Raw genomic sequence first — 16,538 nt, forward strand, 5'->3', positions numbered from 1 at the left:
GCATCTCAAATGCTCTAATTTAGGGCGACTTTAACACGTGTCTTGCAGCATTGCGGTCCTAGGTTCAAACCAAGGACAACATCTGCATTGAGTTTGTTCTTTTGGTGCTTGCGTAGGTTTTCACCAAGTACTCCAGTTTCGTCCCACACTCCCAAGACGGACTGATTGGGAATCTAGATTGTGACCCCTCTTCTGGGGACAAAGAGTGATGGTAATGTCTATAAAGCGCTGTGGAATATGTTGGTGCTATATAAGTAGGAAGACAGAGGACCAAATTATGACAACTGGATCAGAGAATCTCAAAAACAGCAGGTCTTTTGAGGTGTTCCTAGTATGCAGTACTTAGTACCTTCCAAAAATAGTCCACATGGTAGGAATCTGCAGCAAATCAATAATTAGTACCTTCCAAAAGTGGTCCTCACAAGGTAGTAAATCTGCAGCAGATTAGGAGTAAAATCGTTCAGACAAAAACGGCTGGTGAAAATGCGCAGCACAAGAGTTTCCACTGCAGGGTTTCTCAACAGCATGTGGATTGGATTACTTAAAATCTCATCCACTTTGCAGGAACTGTAGAATGCTGCAGATTCGCCGACTACAAATCCACAGTGCTTATACCACATGTGAACATACCGTTAAAGGGGTTGTTCACCCCCCCCCCCTTTCGATCAGACCCCCAACATGGAACAGATCTGTGAAGGGAATCATACTTGCCCCTGCCATTCGGATCTGGCTTCTTTGTTCTGCTCTCCCCATGCAAACATCTGGGTTCAAGTGGATCACGTAGCTGCTGCAGCCAATAACTGGCTTCAGCGGTGACATGTCTCCTGTGCATCATGTGACCCAGTGGATCAGGTTAAGTATGGTTCCCTCTGCAGGTCCAGCCACGTTAAGGGGAGATATGACTAAAAGAACCCAAAGGGTCAACAACCCCAGCACTGCTGCACCAGTCCTCCCTGCCAGACGTTATTTACATGACTGCTGCAGTGGCATGCCTGTATACAACACGTGACTACTGCAGATAATCAGTTGTCTCATGCCATATACTGCTGCCGGCTGAACTGACAAGTAACCTTGAAATTAGCAATTGTTTAATTTCAAAGAGAACTTGTCACATTAAACATGAAATCTGTCAGCGGCATGTTATAGATCAGGAGAAGCTAAGCAGATTGATATGGTTTTTTTTTTGGAAAAGATTCACTAAAACTTGTAATTTTTACATTTAGGCTAGGGCTACATGTGTTGCGTGACTTCTTGCCACTGTGACATGCAGCGATGTGACAATTGCAAAAAATCCATCCAATGTCACGAACCTACGGGTGTGAACCCACTGTGCCACATTGCCTACCTCCTCTAAGGGCGTTGTCTAAGTGTACCCCTCGATCTTCATAGTACCCCTGATGGTGGGGATAGACTATCCCGAGGGGAACACCAGGTTGCTACCTCTTGAGGGGAATAGGCACACGAGGCAGCTGGTCTAGGAGGTACCTGAGAAAGGTACCAGAGGTACAGGCGTTGTCAGCAGGCTGAGTTGTAACCAGGCGCAACAGTGCAGGACCGAAGGATGAGGCAGAGGTGAAGTCAAACAAGCAATAGGTAGGACCACAAGCAGATATCAGGACCCTTAGCAGGACACAAGGACCTTGACACCGAGGCAACTGGGAAGGGGGCTGAGCCACTTTTATACAGTCAGGTCCATAAATATTGGGACATTGACACAATTTTACCATTTTTGGCTCTATACACCACCACAATGGATTTGAAATGAAACTAACAAGATGTGCTTTAACTGCCGACTGTCAGCTTTAATTTGAGGGTATTTACATCCAAATCAGGTGAACGGTGTAGGAATTACAACAGTTTGCATATGTGCCTCCCACTTGTTAAGGGATCAATTCCTACACAGTTCACCTGATTTGGATGTAAATACCCTCAAATTAAAGATGACAGTCAGCAGTTAAAGCACATATTATTTGTTTAATTTCAAATCCATTTTGGTGGTGTATAGAGCCAAAAATGTTAGAATTGTGTCGATGTCCCAATATTTATGGACCTGACTGTATGTGCAGGAGAGCTAGGATTGGTTGGCGAGGCGCACAAGCCCTTAAGGAAATGCTGCAGGAAACAAGCAGCAAGCATGCTGTGGCCAGGGCTGAAAGGAAACACTGGCAGTAGATCACCCCTAAACACGGCGCCCGGGACCGCGGCGGTAAGTAGGGGGAACAGCGGCCGCTGTTACATCCAAGTTCAATTTTTTTTGTGACTCTCGCAGTTGCAGCGTGTTGCATTGCAGCACCTTTGACTATCATTGCAAAAAATGTTCACTGACTTTAAGCGAGAAGTCACACAACAAATGTTGCCATGTAGCTGTACTCTTTTTGTCACATGATTTTTAGCCATAGCCATTTATCCATGCTCATTTTGGGCTTTGAAGTCAAGTAGGCGGTCCTATTAGTGATTGACAGCCATCCCTCTATGACTGTGTATATAGGGATAGCTGTCAATCACTTATAGGACAACCTCCTTGACTTCAAAGAATGAGCAGGAATATAAATGTATAAATTACAAGTTCTACTGAATCTATTCCTATAAAACTGCATACCAATTTGCTCAGCTTCTCTTAACTTGTGAACACAATACTTCCCATGTACACTGTTGCAATCAAATTGGAAAGTCTTCAGATCCTTTCATTTTTTTCCCCACATTTTGTTATGTTGTGGCCTTGTGCTAAATAAATAAAAATAATCAAGTTTTTACCCATCTCAATACCTCATAATGATAAAGTAAAAATAAAAATTTTTAAATCTTTGCTTTTTGATTGAAAAGGAAAAACTATAATATTGCATAGACATAAGTGGGACTCGCAGACTCTTCCGTCCTCCCATTGCTAGCATGGTTAAATGCTGGAGTTAACTGGTGAGTTGTCTGTGAGTCGGACCTCACACTCCTGTAATTCGCCTACTGGCCCCTGGTATTGCCCATACGGCTCAGGTAGGTGAGTGTTAGGACCCGACCTACTTGAGAAACCTTGGCGCAGTGCTCGGGCTCAGACATGTCCTCCACAGTAAGATATGTTGGCTAATTTCTCAATTTTAACATCAGTTTGAGGGTTGAGTAAGACCGCAGAGTGCACCTGTCTTTGCTATTATTATATTGTCATAAGTATTCAGACCCTTTTTCTCAGGACCTAGTTGAAAAACCTTTGGCAGCAATTACAGCCTCCAGTTTTCTGATGCCACAAGATTTGCACACCTAGGTTTGTGGATTTTCTGCCATTCTTCTCTGCAGATCCTCTCAAGTTCAGTCAGGTACAGTCTGTGGACAGTCATTTTCACGTTTCTGAAGAGATGTTCGATTGGTTTCAAGTCAGGGCTCTGGCTGGGCCATTCAAGGACATTTACAGAGTTGTCCCTAAGCCACTTCTGTGTTGTCTTGATTGAGTGCTTAGGGTCATTGGGGACCGTATTCCACCTGTCTATGATAACCAGTCCAGAAAACTGGTGTAAAAGATGATGAATGTGGCAGGGCAGTTGGCCCCGTCACCTTCTCACCATGCCACCTTTTTGGGAAAATAGCAAGGTCGGCAGAAAAGCTGCACTTGTGCAAAAACAAACAGCGATTAAAAAGTTGCAATCTTGCAGTTTGGGCCTTTTTTTTTTTTACACAAAAGTGGCGTCAAAATCAGCCCCATTTGTCATTTTATTTTATATCAAATCATTTTTATTAACAAAATAATTATTACAGATACACTGTTCGCGTATCACATCTTAAAAGAAAATAAAGATATTTGGTACAATTGTATTCTGTCTGATTATTTTATATATCTATAATAATACAAGCCCTCTGTGCCTGCGCTGGGTCAGTGCGCATGCACGGCGCGCTGGCCAATAGAATCATAGTGCACCACACAGCCGCCCGGACCTCCCACAGACCAATCGGCACACGCCGCCACCATCCAGTCCCCGTGCTCCCTCCTGTCACCTGCACGTTACATGTATACTCAGTCGTCCAGCAGCCTCACAGTCCACACAGACGGGAGATCCAGACCGTGGTTGCTTCCGCTCATTAGGCGACTTAACATCATCCCGAAACCAGGCACACAACTTGTACACATCTATTCCGGGTCACAGTGCACCTGCCGGGCTGTGCTGCAGACACAGCCCGCCTCTACAATCTAGCTGACCAATCAAAAAAGTTGAAAATGTGATTGATGGCTAAGGAGCCAATAGGAGAACAGAATCGGGAGAGAAAGAAGCACTCTTCACTAATTGGTGTAAGAGGTTTTGAATCCCCATCATCGCAAGGGGGTTACCTAGAGCAGAGACCACCTCAGCAGGGGCACAACAGGTGGTGGAGGTGGCATGAGCACAGGCACCAGAGGGAGGAAGGGCATCTGGAGCAGGGGCACTACAGAGAGGAGGCAACTGAAGGAGGGGCCCTGAGGGGGCATCTGGAACTAAAGGGGAGGCACTTGGAGTAGGGGTACTCGGGGAGGGGGGTCCTGGATGCAGGGAGAGTAGGGGCTCTGGGGAACACCTGCAGCAGAAAGAGGGAAGCTGGAGCAGGGGCAACTGATGGGAGTTACCTGGAGCGGGAGCAACTGATAGGCGTTACCTGGAGCAGGGGCAACTGATGGGGGTTACCAGGAGCAGGGACAACTGATGGGGGTTACCTGGAGCAGGGGCAACTGATGGGGGTTACCTGGAGCAGGGGTAGGATCACTAATGGATGGACACTAGAGCAGGAGTATTACTACTAGAGGCAAATATGCGGCAGCCCCCTGCACTCAGCACCTGATGCCGCCGCCTCTACAGTATACACAGAACATCCTCCTCCGAACTCCCCTCAGAGCTGAGCCCTGGGGAGCAAGTCCTCCGTCGGGTGGCCTCACGCAGAAGTGCCCGGGCTCTGGAAGAGGAGGGAGCAGCGTGCAGACCACGGGATCTGGTGATGGCACCACTGCGGGTGCTGGAGCTGTACAGCAGCATCGGAGGCATGCATTCCAACCTGTCAGGTAACGGGTGCCCCGGGCCTCCGTGCGGACACCTGGAGCGCCGTGTGCTGATGGGTCGGCATGCCGCGCATGCACAGTTTAAATATCCGCACACACGCACGGACCCGGAGTACGCACACAGGGCTTTTATTATTATACATTGTGTTTGAGGGAATCAATGGTACAAGCTATCTCTTATAATAAAAGCCCTGTGTGCGTGCTCTGGGCTGCGTGTCTGTGCGTGTGTGCCGATAATTGAACTGCACATATGCGGCGAGCCAACCAATCATCACATGGCGCTCCACACACTGCGCACACCTGCGTGCCGCCCAATCACCGCTCGCAGGTTATGGTGTGCTCTCCACGTCGGAGAACCGCCATTACTGTCCGTGCATCACAGAGCCGCACAGTCCCAGCACTCTCAGCCACAGATAGCAGCCACTGCCAGCAGTCTCAGCCACCAGTCGCTGCCAACAGTCTTAGCCACCAGTCAGTACCACCAGCCACAGTAGTCTCAGCCACCAGCCAGTGCCAGCTGTCTCAACCATCAGTCAGTGCCAGCAGTCTCAGCCACCAGTCAGTGCCAGCCGTCTCAGCAATCAGTCAGTGCCACCAGTGACAGTGCCAGCAGTCTCAGCCACCAGTCAGTGCCAGCTGTCTTAGCCATCAGTCAGTGCCAGCCGTCCCCTTGCCATTCAATATCGACTTTTCCTACTAATATTTATGCTAGGGTTGTTGCGATACCAACATTTGGTTCGGTTTTGATACCATAAAAAAGTATTGCAATACTCAATACCATTCGATACCACACCACGCGAAAAAAAATCAAACAGTCCTATCCTTTGGGGGGGCAAAGTGATAAAACAAAATATATTTAAAAAAAGGGGAAATCACGCAGTTTTGTTTTTTTTTTTCTGTTACGGTGTTCACCGCATAGGAGATTTTTTTCATATTTTAATAGTTTGAACTTTTCAGAAGTGGCAATATGTGATATGTTTATTTATTGTTTACTGTATATATTTTATATGTAAAATTGGGAAAAGGGGTGATTTCTACTTAATATTCTATTGTTTTTTTTGTGTGTTTTTTTTTAACTGCCGCGGAACGCAGCTCCCTGTCACTGAGGTCGGGTGCAGGCTATGTGATTCTGCCACCGCACCCGGCCCCTGTATCTGTTTTAGACGTTAATCTTTCATTGATGGCGCAGTGCGCCCGCCCCTTTCTCTCCTCATTGGCAGAGGCGGCACAGGGGGAGGGAGAGAGTGACTCCTTCTCCCCTGTGCTGCTGAGGGAACATGGCGTGCGCTGACAGCAGCGTGCTCCATGCTCTCTGATACTGGGCTATGCAGTAGCGCAGCCTAGCATCGATAAAAGGCAAGTCCCCACACCGAACAGATACCGGGACAAAAGTATCGATATTTCTATACCCGAAACAACCCTAGTTTATGCACTACTGTTCTAGCCCCGGTTATTGTAACAGGTTTAATGTCTAGTGTATATATATATATAGAAGAAAAATGTGGCAGCACCAATTCTCAATATGAACAGCGGGTGCTATGTCCAAAGGTGTCACTGCTTACCCACAAATGTAGATGGAAACGGACAGCACATCCAGTAGAAAAAATAAATAATTTATTGGACCACAGTGGCACAGTGAGGCGACGTTTCGGCTCAAAACACAGAGCCTTGAGAAAGGCTCTGTTTTGAGCCGAAACGTCGCCTCATTGTGCCACTGCGGTCCAATTAATTAATTATTTATTAATTATAAATTTTTTCTACTGGATGTGCTGTCCGTTCCCATCTATATATATATATATATATATATATATATATATATATATATATATTGTAGGAGAGTATCTGGGGTGGTGGTAGACGGGAGGTACGTGCCACCGGGGGTCCTGGCCCCGATGGAGTAAGAGCCGGAAAAGTGCATTTTGCAGCGGATCCGGGCCGGCTCTTATTGGGAGCAGGCAGATATGCGGGCGGGTGCCTGTCTCCCCACGGTCCAGGCCAGGTTTTGCAGGGAAGGGTTAAATCCCGACCAGCAACAAGGGTGTGGTGCGCAGTGTGGAGCTTCTGTGTTCTCTGGCTGTGAGAGTAAGAAGTGGAGGTGAGCTGGGCTGTGTGCTGAGGCCTGTAAAGGAGTGGGCAGGGACCCGCAGCTGAATCCAGGAGGGATCCGTGTCCTGTGGCTAGAAGCAGGACCCATGGACTTACTTCACCAAGGAGAAAAAGGTGACATTACTCCTGGCTTTAAATAGACTTTGCTTTATGTGACTGAAACAGGCCTCAAGTAGCCTGCAGCAGGGACTTGCTGTGTTTGAACTATTATTTTGCTGTGTGTGACCACCCTCCCTATGAACTGCACCGTCTTTCACAAATATGCACCGTGTGAATAAACAAAGCATTGTGTTTTACACCAAGACCGGTCTGTGTTGCCTCTATACTGCACTCGCTACCACTGCCTACCAGAGCGGATCCCCACTATATATATATATATATATATATATATATATATATATCTCAAATACAAAGAAGTCTCCCCAACCCCTCACTCACTCCAGCAGTGTCTTTCCTCCTACTTTCCCCTTTAAATCACAATATGACTAAGGCCTCATGCACACGACCGTCGTGTGCATCCATGGCCGTTGTGCCGTTTTCAGGTTTTTTTTGCGGACCCATTGACTTTCAATGGGTCCGTGGAAAAATCGGAAAATGCACCGTTTTGCAGCCGCATCCATGATCCATGTTTCCTGTCCGTCAAAAAAATATGACCTGTCCTATTTTTTTGACGGACAACGGTTCACGGACCCATTCAAGTCAATGGGTCCGTGAAAGAACATGGATGCACACAAGATTGGCATCCGCGTCCATGATCCGTGGGCATAGGTTACTTTCATACAGACGGATCCGAAGATCCGTCTGCATAAAAGCTTTTTCAGAGATGAGTTTTCACTTCGTGAAAACTCATATCCGACAGTATATTCTAACACAGAGGCGTTCCCATAGTGATGGGGACGCTTCTAGTTAGAATATACTACGAACTGTGTACATGACTGCCCCCTGTTGCCTGGCAGCACCCGATCTCTTACAGGGGGCTGTGATCCGCACAATTAACCCCTCAGGTGCTGCACCTGAGGGGTTAATTTTGCATATCATAGCCCCCTATAAGAGATCAGGGGCTGCCAGGCAGCAGGGGGCAGACCCCCCTCCCTCCCCAGTTTTAAATTAATTGGTGGCCAGTGCGGCCCCCCTCCCTCTCTCCCCAGTATTATATTCATTGGTGGCCAGTGCGGCCCCCCGGCCCCCCCTCCCTCTATTGTAATATCATTGGTGGCCAGTGTTCGGCCTCCCCCGCCCCCCCCCCTCCCTCCCTTTATTGTATTATCATTGGTGGCCAGTGTGCGCCCCTTCCCCCCCCGGGCACCCCTCTATTGTATTAATATCATTGGTGGCCAGTGTGCGGCCTCCCCTCTCCCCCTCTCCCCCCCCCCCCCGATCATTGGTGGCAGCAGAGAGTTCCGTTTGGAGTCCCAGTTTAATCGCTCTGGGGCTCCGATCGGTAACCATGGCAACCAGGACGCTACTGCAGGCCTGGTTGCCATGGTTACTTAGCAATATTACAATATTAGAAGCATCATACTTACCTGCTGCGCTGTCTGTGACCGGCCGGGAGTTCCTCCTACTGGTAAGTGACAGATCATTAAGCAATGCGCCGCACAGACCTGTCACTTACCAGTAGGAGTAGCTCCCGGCCGGTCACAGACAGCGCAGAAGGTAAGTATGATGCTTCTAATATTGTAATATTGCTAAGTAACCATGGCAACCAGGCCTGCAGTAGCGTCCTGGTTGCCATGGTTACCGATCGGAGCCCCAGTGATTAAACTGGGACTCCGATCGGAACTCTCCGCTGCCACCAATGATCGGGGGGGGGGGGGGGGGAGGCCGCAACTGGCCACCAATGATATTACAATAGAGGGAGGGAGGGGGGCCGGGGGGGGCGCACACTGGCCACCAATGATAATACAATAAAGGGAGTGAGGGGGGGCCGGGGGTGGGGGCCGCACACTGGTCACCAATGATATTACAATAGAGGGAGGGAGGGGGGGCGGGGAGGCCGCACACTGGCCACCAATGATATTACAATAGAAGGAGGGGGGGCCGCACACTGGCCACCAATGATAATACAATAAAGGGAGGCCGGGGGAGGCCGCACACTGGCCACCGATGATATTACAATAGAGGGAGGGGGGGGGGGCGCACACTGGCCACCAATGATATTCAAACTGGGGAGGGAGGGGGGTCTGCCCCCTGCTGCCTGGCAGCCCCTGATCTCTTACAGGGGGCTATGATATGCACAATTAACCCCTCAGGTTAATTGTGCGGATCACAGCCTCCTGTAAGAGATCGGGTGCTGCCAGGCAGCAGGGGGCAGTCATGTACACAGTTCGTAGTATATTCTAACTAGAAGCGTCCCCATCACTATGGGAACGCCTCTGTTAGAATATACTGTCGAATATGAGTTTCACGATCAAACTCATATCCGACAGTATATTCTAACATAGAGGCGTTCCCATGGTTATGGGGACGCTTCAAGTTAAAATATACCATCGGATTGGAGAAAACTCTGATCCGATGGTATAATAGGGACTCCTGACTTTACATTGAAAGTCAATGGGGGACGGATCCGTTTGAAATTGCACCATATTGTGTCAACGTCAAACAGATCCGTCCTCATTGACTTGCATTGTAATTCAGGACGGATCCGTTTGGCTCTGCACGGCGAGGCGGACACCAAAACGACATTTTTTTAATGTCCGTGGATCCACCAAAAATCAAGGAAGACCCACGGACGAAAAAACGGTCACGGACCAACGGAACCCCATTTTGCGGACCGTAAAAAAATACGGTCGTGTGCATGAGGCCTAAGAGACAACCAGTCACTCTATAGTTTATCAAATTTTTCCTCTTTTTTTTTTTCACACAGCAACATATATTAACCTTTATCCGGAAGTCCTCCAGTGATGGAGGCTTCTCCTGTATCCAGTGCAAGGCTATCAGTTTCCTGGCTACATATAACATCCGCCCCACTGCTACCTTTCTATATTCATCTGTCCCAATTTTATATATATAGCCTAATACACATATTTTGGGATCCACTCTCACCAAGAATACTTAATGTATTGTCTCCGATATGCCTTCCCAATATCTGTTCAGACTCTGACATTGCCACAGCTGGCTCCAGTAAGCATCTTGGACATCTAGCATCAATTCTGACTCCAATATGATGTAAAAATTTTGGCGTTTTGTACACTATGAATTTCCCTTGTTCACTCGGCGAATCAATAGAACCGCTTGTAAAATGTCTTCCCATTGTTCTTGTGCTATCTTCCCCAGATCACTCTCTCACTTCTTCATTCGTGTCAACGGAAGGGACTCTAAAAATGTATCGATTAGTAATGTGTATAGCGTACATATCAAACCTCTGTTATCTCCCCCAGTGAGCGTTAATTTTTGGGCCATCTCTAACTTAATATTAGTGCCTTTTTTTAATCGTGGTATCATACGCATGACGCAGCTGAAGATAATGAAAAACCATTGTACGAGGGATCTGGAATTTCTTCTGTAGGTCCGTAAAGGACCTGAATACTCCATTATCTAATAGATCCCCTATCCTAAAAGAAACTCCGGTTGCTCCATAACGGAGCTAATTCACTGATACCCAGGACCCCTCTCAGCTACTTAACCTTTGCCCATACTTTTTTTCATAAGCCCTATTAAGGGTAGATGGTCCTCCACACTATATATCCCTGCGCCCTCAAGTATCCATATTAGATCTCTCTCTCCTATTTTTTTGCTGCAATATCTGACTAGTCATATCCACCAATGTATAATCCTTCTACCCTTTAAAATGCTGACATTGCGCTGCTAAATAATAAATCCAAGGATTTGGTACCGCTAGCATCCCCCCCCCCCCTCAACGTTTTTGCGTAATGCAGTGTCTCCAATTTAATCCTTGGTTTACCTCCTCTCCATATTACGTCTCTGAATATAGCATTCATTTTATGAAATCTGTCCAAGGGTAGCCAAACCGGGGCATTGTGAAGCATGTACAATAGTTGCGGCATCATTACCATCTTGAGATTAACTCTACCCACAACTAAAAGGAATAGTTTACACTATACTTTAGTCTTCGCTCTAAATTTCCCCAACAATGGACACAGGTTTAAGTCTTCAAAGTCCCTTAGCCTAAGAGATATGTGAATTCCTAACTACTTAATACTTTCCACACAGGGAATATTATTAGCTATGACCGTTTCAGACACTACCTGTCCATCAATAAGCATCAGTGCTGTTTTTTGCCAATTAATCGTAAGCCCCGAGAGTCTACCAAACCGGTCTATAAGCGACAAAGTAGCTGTTATAGAAGACGCCGTATCTGCCAGGAATAGTAGAGTATCATCGGCATATAACGCGATTTTATTATGTATCTGTCCGTATTGAAACCCCCTAATATCTGGAGATTTATGCACTGCTGCCGCTAGAGGTTCAATGGCTATAGCAAATGGCAAAGGCGAGAGCGGATACCCCTGTCTAGTCCCCCTAGCCAATTGAATGTAGTCAGACACTCCCCCATTAGCCCTAATCCGCGCTTTCGGGGTTGAGTACAAGACCTGCACCCATTTGATAAATCTCTGTCCAAAGCCCATACATCTCAATGTAGCCCAGAGAAACTGCCATTCCACACTGTCAAATGCCTTAGCGTCATCGAGAGAGAGAATAGCTCTATCTCCACTATTATCCACCTGCATTTGCAGACCTTTAAATACTCTTCGTATATAAATAGCCGTAGATTTCTGGGGTATAAAGTCTGTCTGATCTGAGTGGATAATGTTAAGAATCACCCTGGACAAACGCTTCGCTAAGACCTTTGCTAATAGTATGACATCTGACGTTAACAGGGATATCGGTCTATACGAGTCTGGAGTACGAGGATCATTCCCAGGCTTTGGAATCTCTACTGTCAGGGCCTCCTGCATAGACGGTGGGAGCGAGCCCGTCTCTAGCGAGTAATTGAAGACTTTTAATAATTCTGGCAGCAATATTCCCTGGAAACTCTTTTATATTTCCACTGGGATACCATCCGCACCCAGAGCTTTGTCATTGGCCATATCTTTTAGAACCTCTTCTAATTCCTCCAGAGTAATAGGCTCCTCTAATTTTTCCCTATCATCTGCCGCTAATGTAGGCAACTCTGCCTCCCTAAGGAATGTTAAAAGCTCATCCTCCGAGGCAGAGGCCCTAGAAGTATATAGGGAGGAGTAGAAATCCTTAAATATTCTCAGGATATCTCCTGTGCCCACAAAGGCCTTCCCCTGATGATCCATTAGTTCCGTTATGCATGATTATCCCTGTTGGGCCCTAGAAATGACAGCTAACATATGGCCTACTCTTTCCCCTTCTGCAAATATGCAATGCTTATAGAAGATACGTATCCTATCTGCGTCCTGTATCAGATGACATCTTAGTTGTTCCTGTGCCGCTCTAAATGATCTGCTGGTAACCTGTGAAGGTGATACTCCAAAGGCCTCCTCCGCCTCCGTTACGGCTTCATCAGCCCTTATATCCGCTTCTTTAGATCTAGTTTTGTGGGCACTAATCGCCTTAATCTAGTGATGCTCAACCTGCGGCCCTCCAGCTGTTGTAAAACTACAACTTCCACTATGCCCTGCTGTAGGCTGATAGCTGTAGGCTGTCCAAGCATGCTGGGAGTTGTAGTTTTGCAACATCTGGAAGGCCGCAGGTTGAGCATCCCTGCCTTATTCAATAGCCCCCCTCATATACCTTTATAGTATCCCATACAGTATGTCGGGATGCCGTTCCCGCATTAAAATGAAGTATTCTGTAATAGATTCAGCCATACCAGTCAGGTCACCTAGGATCTGTAGCCATACCGCATTACATTTCCACAATTTCGGCCCCGGCCTAATCCCCACCAGATTCAGTTTCACCTTCAATATAGAGTGGTCTGATAGCGCTCTAGGCTGATATTCAGAGGATTGGATAAACTGAAACATTGCATCATTTACTAATGCCAAATGTATTCGGGATAAGGTCTGGTATGTGGGCAAGCTGCAAGAGCATATACGTAGCATATACGCAGAATGTCTCACTCTCCATACATCTAACAGCCCTACCCTACCTCATGATATTGCATAGCGCAGAACTTCCTGGAGATATCCAAGCGTCCCCACTCTACATCTATCCAGTCGGTCATACGGAGTACAGTTATAATCCCCTAAAAGCAACCATGGAGTTCCCGAATATTCTGCCAAAATGTCTAGGATCATTCTCAAAAGAGTTGATGCAAATAGCGGGGGACTATATATCACCACAAACCTCATCTGTATCCTTTCTGTAGTGCATAGTGTACAAACAAACCTCCCTTCTTCATCTAGGAACTCCTTAATACATTGAAATCTAACACTCTTATGTACTAGTATACTAACTCCCCTGGAATGGGAGGAAAACACCGCATGGGCCGCATATCCTACCCACGGCTTCTGTAGCCAATGTATTGTGTTCTTAGTTTTAATGCATCTCTTGTAAGCAGTATATAGCCGGCTGAAACCGTGACAATTAATTAAAAATACTATGCCGCTTATTCATGTCAGCCATGCCCCTCACATTCCAGCTGAGTATCCTAATCATATGTGTCATATTGCCAAAACTTAATATAAAAGTAAAAGTGATCCCCACCCATTAAGATCATCCATATCACTAGTTTAATGTGCCGTATTGTCCCTATAGCCATGCCAGAGTAGTGAGTACCGACCCCCCCTTCCCCCATAATTCTAAATCAGTTCCTGAATAGGGCATTTCCTAACCAACTTGCCCACCTTAGTAAATAGCATGTTCAACCGTTCAATTTCCAAACACACAAAGGGAAAAAAAACACAATGAAAACTGTTAACCATGAACAGCACTGTCTGTGTGACTCACGCTCCTGCATCAGAAGAACTGATGTTATAGTGTTCATCAGTGTCCCATCCGTGGAACCGTCCTGAGACGAGTAGATCTCTCACGCCTCAAAGTGGTACTGACGGATAAAAAATAAACAAAAGGGGAAAGAACAAGGAAAGAGAAAAAGAAAGGAAAAATAATCTGGGAAGGGCGGAAATATAGAAATTTTTCAGGACATCCTAGAGTATCAACGGCATATCTTTTTCTTAAGTGCTGACTTCTCAAGTGACCTTGTTCTTCTCCCTCAGTTGACTTTCATGACAGTCCAGCCAATGTGCCGCCTCTTCTAGGTCTTCAGAGAACCCATAGCCACCACTGTCAGTTTAGCCGGGAATAACATGGAGTATTGGATTTGCAAATTCATTAATCTTCTCTTGACATCCAGGAAACGTGTCCTCCCTTCTGGGACTCTGTAGAATAGTCCGAGAAGATAGAAATCTTTGCTCCATTTATGACCAGGTCTAGATTATTCCGTGATTGATGCAATATGGTGTCTCTATCTTTAAAGTGCAGTATTCTAGCAAATATTGGTCTCGGTGGTCTGCAAGGTGGTAGTGGCCTTGTGTACTCCATAGCATATGCTCCTTCTGTTTTTTCTGGGATCCCCACTATTCTGATATTGTTACGGCGAGATCTATTTTCCAAGTCATCCGCCTTAGCAAATAGGGCAGCTATATCTCTTGCCATTGATTTAGTCGCCATCTTGAGAGGCCTAACCTCATCCTCCACTGTCGACACTCTTTTTTTCCAGCTCTGAGGTTCTCATGGATTTTATGAATATCGTGCCTCATCAGGGATATATCCTCCCACAGACTGCCCACTTGAAGGTTGAGGGCCTTAAGAGTGGAATTGCATATGGCTACTGCCATCATAATATCTTTAAGGGTAGGCTCCTTATCAGTAGGGTTGAGAGGGGTTCCTTTCTCCTGTGCATGGTCTGATGATACAGTGACCTGTTTGCCAGTATCCTTCTCCCCCTCTTCATCTGTTATTCGTTCCTCCTGATCTGAGGAGGACATATCAGCCACCTTGCATTGGGACCAGTCTTTTGTCCCTTCTGACACCTTTGCGAACCTGCTGAGGCGCGCTGCCGCACTCCGGCTCACTGCCTTATGCTGACCCTCCTCCTCCTCCACACCGGCGCCATGTTGGATGCACTCTGTTTTGTCCGGGCGCCCGCTGCTTTTCCCCCCTCTTTGGCATGTTATTAGACATGTAGGCTCTTCCTCTTACCCCCAGGTACCTCTCAAGGTGATTTTCGTTCAGCGGGTGGTCATGGCGTACAGGATGGCGGCAGGAGTGCTCTGATTTGCGTCTCACGCCATGCTCTGTTAGGCCCCCCCCCCCCCCCCCCCCCAATTTGTCTTCTTAAAAGGTGAACCTTCGTCCCAGTCTGAGGTCCAGAGCACTCTGGATAAGGGTTTCATAAGAATATCTTAATAATTGCTCTATTCAGCTTTCCCTTAACCCTGACCAGTCTTCCCGTCCCACCTGTTGAACCCCCCGCAACCCCCCAGCATGATGCTGCCACCATTCTTAACTGTAGGGATTTTACTGGGGAGGTATTAAGCAGTGCCTGGTTTTCTCCAGACATAATGCTTAGAATTGAAGCCAAATGTTCAGTCTTTGTTTCATCATCAGACCAGAAAATCTTGTCACAATCTGAGAGTCCCTTAGGTGCTTTTTGTGAACTCCTGGCGGGCTTTTATGTATCTTTTACATAGGAAAGGTTGTTTTTGGCCACTCTTCAATAAGGCCAAGATTGATGAGTGCTGCAGTGATGGCTGACCTTGTGGACATTTCTTCCATCGGCCCATTGGATTTTTAGAGCTCAGTTAGAATGACCATTGGGTTCTCGGTCACCCCTCTTACCAAGACCTTTCTCTCATGATTAGTTTCGTGGGGCGGCAATCTCTAGGAAGGGACCGGGTTTTTCCAAACTTCTACATTTAAGAATTATGGAGGCCACTGTGCTCTTGGGAACTTTCAATGCAGCATAAATCTTTTTGTACCCTTCTCCAAATCTGAGCCTCCACACAATCCTGTCTTTGAGCTCTACAGACAGTTATTTCCTCATCATGGCTTTGATTTAGCTCTGATATGGAATGTCAGCTGTAAGACCTTATACAGACAGGTGGGTGCCTTTTCAAATCATGTCCAATCAACTGAATTTACCACAGGTGTACTCCAATCAAGGTGTAGAAACATCTCAAACATGATCAATAGAAATGGAAGGCCCCCAGAGCTAAATTACAAGTGTCATAACAAAAGGTTTGCATACTTATGTTAATGTGAATCGTTAGTTTTTGCTTTGCAAACATTTCTAAAATGCCCTTTTCCCTTTCTCAGGGAATTGAGTGCAGGGGATAATGTTTTTTTTGTTTTTTTTTTTTTGTATGAAGTTGCAACATAACAAAATGTGAGAAAAGTAAAAGGGCCTGAAGAATATTCAAATGCATTGTATACAATGAAGGGGTATTCTGGTCCACAGGATAGAGGATACCTGTTAGATTGGTAGAGG

This window comes from Bufo bufo, chromosome 6, assembly GCF_905171765.1.
Source record: "Bufo bufo chromosome 6, aBufBuf1.1, whole genome shotgun sequence".
Taxonomy (NCBI): domain Eukaryota; kingdom Metazoa; phylum Chordata; class Amphibia; order Anura; family Bufonidae; genus Bufo; species Bufo bufo.